Genomic DNA, 6,657 nt, shown 5'->3' on the forward strand with positions numbered 1-6,657 from the left:
AGGGAGAGTAGCCACTGCAGGATGACCAGGAAGTAAAGGGGGTTGAGGAATGTCTGCTCCATCTCCCGGGCTGCTGCCACGGGTCAGGAACTCACTCACCCCTCTGATGGATCTTCTGGTTCAGGATCAGAGCCGTTTCTCTGATTTCTTTCCCAGCCCTTTTATCATCTGTGTACAGAAGAGCTATTAATTTTTTGAGTTAATCTTGTATTCTGCTATATTACTGAAAGTGTTTATGAGTGGTAGAAGTTCCTTGGTAGAATTTTTGGTATCAGTTATGTAAACTATCATGTCATCAGCAAATAGTGAGAGTTTGACTTCTTCATTTCTGATGTGTACCACTTGATCTCCACTTGGTGTCTTATTGCTCTAGGTAGGACCTCAAGAACTATATTGAATAGATATGGAGAGAATGGACAACCTTGTCTTGTTCCTGATTTCAGTGGAATCTCTGGGAGTTTCTCTCCATTTAGTTTGATGTTGGCTGTTGGCTTGCTGTATATTGCCTTTATTATGTTTAGGTATGTTCCTTGTATCCCTGCTCTTTCAAAGACCTTTATCATGAAGGCATGTTGTATTTTGTCAAAAGCATTTTTGTCATCTAATGAGATGATCATGTGGTTTTTATCTTTCAGTTTTTTGATATGGTATGTTACATTGACAGATTTTCATATGTTGAAGCATTCCTGCATCTCTGGTATGAAGCCGACTTGATCATGGTGGATGATGTTTCTGATGTGTTCTTGGAAATGATTTGCCAATATTTTATTTAGTATTTTTGCATCAATGTTTGTGAGTGAGATTTGTCTGTAATTCTCTTTCATTGGAATGTCTTTCTGTGGTTTGGGTATCAGCCTCATAAAAAAAGTTTGGCATTGTTCCTGTTATGGTTTTCTCTTTAAGAGGCAAGCCACGTCCACTCCCAGTGGTCCCTCCTTCTTCTCGCCATCTTGGATTCTCACTGTCCTCTCTTGGTGTTCTCTCTCTCTCTCTCTCTCTCTCTCTCTCTCTCTCTCTCTCTCTCCCTCTCTCGCCCTTTTCCAACTCTCTCCCCTTCTCTTTCTTTCTCTCTCCTCTAAGTAATAAATATCTAATTCTATTTTGTATGATGTGTCTATTAGCCTTCTACCCGCCACCTGCTCACGAACACCTGCCTCGCTGGGACCAGCCCAGCCCACCATACATCAGCCCGCTTGGGACCCGCTGCGAGCTGTTCGGACCGGCAGCCATCTCTGCCTGGGACTGGCTGCTCTGTGGGCTTGCCTGCCTACTGCCACTGGGGATCTTTAAACAATTTTTAAAAATTCCTTCTGTTTCTATTGTGTGGAATAATTTGAGGAGTACTGGTATTATTTCTTCTTTGAAAGCCTTGTAGCAATCTGAGCTGAAACCATCTTGTCCTGGACTTTTTTTGGTTGGGAGATTTTTGATGACTGTTTCTATTTATTCAGCAGTTATAGATCTGTTTAATTTGCTTATCTGGTCATGATTTAATTTTGGTAAGTGATATTTATTCAGAAAGTTGTTCATTTTCTCTAAGTTTTCCAGTTTTGTGGAATACAGGCTTTTGAAACACGACCTGATGATTCTCTGTATTTCCTCCATGTCTATTGTTATGTTTCCTTTTTTATTTCTGATTTTGTTAATTTGGATATTCTCTCTCTGCATTTTGGTTGGTTTGGATAAAGGTTTGTCTATTTTGCTGATTTCCTTGAAGAAGAAACTCTGTCTCATTGATTCTTTGTATTGTTTCCTTTTTTCTATTTTCTTGATTTCGACTCTCAATTTGATTATTTCCTGCCATCTAGTTCTCTTAGAGGAGTTTGCTTCTTTTTGTTCTGAAGTTTTCAAATGTTCTGTTAATTCACTAGTGTGGGATTTTTCCAGCTTCTTTAGTAGGCATTTAGTGCAATGAGCTTACCTCTTAACACTGCTTTCATTGTGTCCCATAAATTTGGGTATGTTGTGCGGTCATTTTCACTGAATTTTAGAAAGACTTTAATTTCTCCTTTTATTTCTTCCTTAACCCATTGATGATTCAGGTGAACATTGTTTATATTCCATGTGTTTGTGGGTTTTCTGCAATTACTATTGCTGTTGACTTCTAGTTTTAAACCATGGTGATCTGATAAGGTACATTGGGTCATTCCAATTTTTTAATTTGCTGAGGTTTGTTTTGCTACTAGTATGTGGTCAATTTTTGAGAAGGTTCCATGAGGTGCTGAGAAGAAGATATATTCTTTTCTGTTTTGATGGAATTAGCTATAGATGTCTGTTAATTCTATTTGAGTCATAACATCTGTTAGTTCCCTTATTTCTCTGTTCATTTTTTGTCTGACTGACCTGTCCAGTGGTGAGGGGGGAGTGTTGAAGTATCTCACTATTAGTGTGTGGAGTTTAATGAATGATTTAATTTTTAGAAATTTTTTTTTACATATGAGGGTGCCCTTGTATTTGGGCCTAAATGATCAGTATTGATGGATTTTTCCTGTGACTAATATAAAATGATCTCTCTTTTGACTGATTTTAACCTGAAGTCTATTTTGTTAGATATTAGAATAGCTAAACTAGCTTGTTTCTTAGGTCCATTTGATTGGTATATTTTTATCCCAACCCTTTAATCTGAGATGATGTCTGTCTTTGAGGTTGTACACAGAAGAATGATGGCTTCTGTTTTAGTATTCAGTCTGTTAGCCTATGCCTTTTATAGGGAAGTTGAGTCCATTTTTATTAAGGGATATTAATGACCAGTGATTGCTATCTCCTGTTGATTTAGTTTTAATTGTTGGTGATGTTAATTTGTGCATTTTCCCCTTTTTTGGGATTTGCTGCTATGAGAGCATCAATTGTGTTTTGTTGGTTCAGCCAACTTCCTTGGGTGATATAAGAGGTCCTTCTTTATTTGTGTTGCTTCCATTGGTTATTTAAAAAGCTGCCTTGTACAAGTTGATAGGGCAGATCTCAGGTAGGTGGGGAAGACAGAACAGAATTCTGGGAAGGAGGGCAGAGTGGCAGGTACCATGAATCTTTGGCCTGAGACAGATATAGGCTAGATTCTTGGCAGTAAGCCACAGTCATGTGGTGACACACAGATTTAATAGAAATAAAAGATGTGAGAGTTAGTCAATAAGAGGCTAGAGATAATGGCCCAGGCAGGAATTTAAGACAATTTTTGTGTGATTATTTTGAGTGTAAGCTAACCAGGCGGGATGGAACAAAGGACCCACTCTCCTCCTACTACAGAGTGGTGCCTCGATGTGGTCAATTAACTCCACATAAAACCTGAGAAGGATTGAAAATGAATTCTAGACACAAGTATAGAGATAGTTTAACACAGCTTTTTGTTGTGGGGTGCCGCAGAAAAATTTTCCCAACTCAGCAATAGCAGCAGGAAAAAAGCTATGCCATTTTAAAACAAGGCTTCCTGAGCTGTGCCACCAGTGCAAACTCTGGCTATGGAGCATTTGTAGGCCCGGATGTTTGTGTTCCCACTCGGGGTCGGGAACAAAGTACCTGAAAACATACCTGTGGCTTGGCCCTCCCTGTGAGTGCAGGTGGTGGGATCAGGCTTAGGCAGGTGCGAGAGCATGGCGGATTCCTGCCACCATACACAGAGATGTTTCCAGGCTGCACACTGCTCTGTGTGGCCAGTTTGGCTGTAACTCAGACAGGCTATGCATTGCTCTGTGTGGCAGATTTGGCTTTAACTCAAATAAAAAGAGTTTATGTGTTGCATGCTCATTCTCCAAGTTGGACTGCTGAGCATGGATCTGGCCTGGTGGCCCCAGAGCTAACAGTAATGGTACATGCACAAATTTTGAAATTGGAGAGACGTGGAACCAACATCCAGAGCAGCTGAAACCAAGCTGCTTAGCATTTTAAAAACTATTCAAGACAGTAGAGAATTAAATACAATGCAATAGGACAGATTCAGACATAAAGACCTCTAAATGGGTCACAGTGTTAGATAAAGTTGTAGACTTAGGAGAGAAAAAGTAGATGATAGAAAGTCATAAAATAAAGTTAATGCTTTAAAAAAGGGGGTAAAGTCTTTAAAGAGACAGATTACAGATAGTTATAGATTATAAGAAGTAAAGAAAAATAAGCCACAAAAATTGGAAAATTCACAGAGTCTGGATTATGAATATTATTGAGTTTTCTTTAACTTTTTTGACTGTGAAGGAGCTAAGTAAAGAGAGACATTTCATTGTATGAGTTGCTAAGCTAAACCAGCATGGACATTATAAAGGTATCTTGACTTCAGAATTTGGGTCTAAGGATATGATGCTTTGGAAAACAGATTCTTCTTTTGTTTTCACAGAAGATGAGACCCAGTGGAATGCTTCTAGACAAATATGGTATTATAGACCATGCCCTCTTGAAAGGTTTCTGTGAACACCCTCAAAAAATTATTTTGCTAAACTGCTGACTGAGATGAATCTAGCAAACAGGATACACCATGAAAGACCTGATTAACAACACCCCCATACATCATGAAGCAATTTGGAGAGAAAAAACTGTGCCCATATGCCGAAATATTGTTTTTAAATGTTCCTTTACATTTAAAGGGGGATATGATATAGATATGGATAATTTTGCATTGGTATGGATTTTGCTTTATGGACATAAATTAAAGGTCAATCTTGTTATTTGTATATTTCTGCTCTTGATTAAGGTATTGATATTATATAGTTCATTTTAAAAATGTAATGTATAATTAGGAAATATAGGTTGTTAATGGATAATGATCAATAATAGTCAAGCTTGTAGTCATGTTAGTTAGATTTTCTAGGTATATAAAATATATTTCAGTTAGATAGATATTCTTTATATTTTTCAAAGACTACAGAATATGGCATTTAAAATGTTTTAATAACTTAGTGCTTTTCATGACAATGAGACAGATCTGCTCCTGGCAGCACCAGCTACTTCAAGAGGAAGATGGGCATTGAAAAGGCTCCTTATTGAGTTGGTTAGCCATTTGGGTAAAAAACTGCTCTTGCCTAGACTGTTGCATAAATTGGACATGAAGAACCCACAGAGAGAGGACTGCTGAACTTACCTAAAGGTGAGATGATCCTTCCGGGTTCCTGATTCATGAAAGAGTTTAGGAGACATTCTGCAGGACACAAAAGAAAGTGACTGAACTGTCTTTGAAATTCCCTGCTTCATGGAAAAGTCTGCTGGACACTATGGGCCCGAAGGCCAAAGATGGATGCCCCAATGGTACAGAAAATCTTTGGGTGACTGTCCAAGCAGCGAAATATCTCTGTCATTTCTAGAGTTTTGGAAGTTACTTACTTCTTGTTTACTTAGGTAATATTATATCCTTCTGGAGTCTTTGATGGAGTTGAAGAATGGTTAGTTATAATTATAGTTTTCCTTTGTTATGACAAAAGATAAAATAAATATAAATACTTTAATTGTAATTCTTGCTTGATACCTGTTATATGTAATTTTACTATGTTGAAACCTTCCTTTTTGTTTAAACAGAAAAGGGGAAATGGTATATGAGGTCCTTCTGTATTTGTGTTGCTTTCATTGGTTATTAAAGAAATTGCCTTGGCCTAGTTGATAGGGCAGATCTCAGGTAGGCGGGGAAGACAGAACAGAGTTCTGGGAAGAAGGGCAGAGTGGCAGATGCCATGAATCTATGGCCTGACACAGACATAGGCTAGAATCTTGCCAGTAAACCACAGTCATGTGGTGATACACAGATTTGATAGAAATGGGTTAATCAAGATGTGAGAGTTAGCCAATAAGAATCTAGAGCTAATGGGCCAGGGAGTAATTTAATTAATACAATTTCCTGTATGATTATTTCGGGTGTAGGCTAGCCAGGTAGGACAGAACAAAGGACCCGCTCTCTTCCTACTACATCTTGAGTTGGAGTTTTCCTTCTAATATTTTGTGTAGAACTGTGTTTGTGGCTAGGTATTGGTGAAATCTAATTTTGTCATGGAATATCTTGTTTTGTCTTTCTATGGTGATTGAAAGTTTTGCTGGGTATATAGTCTGGGCTGGCATCCATTGTCTTTTAATATCTGAATAAAAATTTACCATAACCTTCTGGCTTTCATTGTCTACAATAAAAAGTCAGGTGTAATTCTGATAGGTCTACCTTTATATGTTACTTGGCCTTTTTCCTTTGCAGCTCTTAATATTCTTTCTTTACTCTGTATCTTTAATTTTATGATTATTATGTGGCAAGAAGACTTTTTTTGGATCCAGTCTATTTGGTATTTTGTAATGTTCTTGTATCTTCATAGGCATATCTTTCTTTAGGTTGGGAATGTTTTCTTCTATGATTTTGTGAAATATATTTTCTGTGCCTCTGAGTTGAACCTTTTCTCCTTCAATACCTATTATTCTTAGATTTGGCATTTTCATGGTGTCTCATATTTTCTGAATATTTTAGGTTAAGCTTTTGTTAGATTTAATGTTTTCTTTAACTGATGAGTCTATTTCCTCTGTTGTATTTTCAGTGCTTGAGATTCTCTCTTCCATCTCTTGTATTCTGCTGTTCATGCTTGCATTTGTGGTTCCTGATCATTTTCTCATCATTTCTATTTCTATACTTCAATCAGCTTGTGTGTCTCTATTTCAGTTTTCAAATCTTGAATAGTTTCTTTCATATGTTTAATTTCTTTTTCTTGG

The sequence above is a fragment of the Arvicola amphibius genome, chromosome 3, assembly GCF_903992535.2.
Source record: "Arvicola amphibius chromosome 3, mArvAmp1.2, whole genome shotgun sequence".
NCBI classification, from domain to species: Eukaryota; Metazoa; Chordata; class Mammalia; order Rodentia; family Cricetidae; genus Arvicola; species Arvicola amphibius.